Genomic DNA, 1,072 nt, shown 5'->3' with positions numbered 1-1,072 from the left:
CAAATGCCGCGTATTGTGTTTCACATGATCAATGTTTTCGGAATCGATGCTGATTGGGAAGGGAGAGGTTATTCTGCTCGAGATATCTCTTTGCATATGAGCTCAGAATACGTTCTAAGACTCCACAACAAATGGATTGTGGATCACTTATACTGTCTGTATTTGGATGGTATCTGTTCTTTCGGACACGTCCGAAAGAACAGATACCATCTTCATATAGTTAAGGCTAACCGGCTATTGACCTTCTTCTTCTGTACTGGATGCACACGCATTGCCCGAACTCTTACGGGACTCGGTAAGATTGTCTGTCGCGAGTAATGAGTGTAATGGGCAGGGTCACTGCGAATGTAGTGTGTGGACATTAAGTTGGGAATGTGGGTCTCACGGGGAGCGTGCAAGGGATAAATCCCTGCAGTCGCACTATCCTCTGTGCCCTCGGTGGCTCAGATGGATAGAGCTTCTGCCATGTAAGCAGAAGATCCCGGGTTCGAGTCCCGGTCGGGGCACACGTTTTCCACTGTCCCCTTTGATGTATATCAACGCCTGTCGACAGCTTAGGGTCTTGATTTAATTGTCACTTATACTGTCTTCTTGTAAAAAAACAAAACAAACGCCGCCCGAGCAGGCCTTGATGAGTCAATGGTACCGACCGGACGCCGTGTCACCCTCAGCCCTTAGGCGTCACCGGATGCAGTTACGGAGGGGCATGTGGTCAGCACACGGCTTTCCCGGCCTTTGTCACTTTTCGTGACTGGTGCAGATACTTCTCAATCAAGTAGCACCTCAATTAGCATCATAAGGGCTGAATGCACTCTGCTTGCCAACAGCACTCGGCAGACCCAGCTGTGACCCATCCAAGTGCTAACCGAGTCCGACAACGCTTAACTTCGGTGATCTGATGGGAACCTGTGCTTCTTGTAGATGTGTGTAATTTGTGCTGTCTTCCGATCATTACACATAATTTTTTGTTCCGGGGTATTTGCTATATTATAGTTTTAAAAAAAGGGCTATTCAGCCGCAAATTCTATATAGAATCTGACAAGGATTCCATCAGGCCGTTGCGCGTTGTTCA

General features: G+C 47.7%; 1 non-coding gene across 1 annotated transcript; it reads left to right on the top strand.

The window, feature by feature from the left end:
* The first annotated feature begins 431 nt into the window (after positions 1-431).
* Trnat-ugu lies at positions 432-506 on the top strand. The gene has a single exon. It is a non-coding gene; the product is annotated as a tRNA-Thr (tRNA).
* The last annotated feature ends 566 nt before the right edge of the window (positions 507-1,072 follow it).

The sequence above is a fragment of the Schistocerca americana genome, chromosome 2, assembly GCF_021461395.2.
Source record: "Schistocerca americana isolate TAMUIC-IGC-003095 chromosome 2, iqSchAmer2.1, whole genome shotgun sequence".
NCBI classification, from domain to species: Eukaryota; Metazoa; Arthropoda; class Insecta; order Orthoptera; family Acrididae; genus Schistocerca; species Schistocerca americana.
The sequence above is the reverse complement of the archived record's forward strand: the minus strand, read 5'-3'. Positions and strand labels throughout refer to the sequence as shown.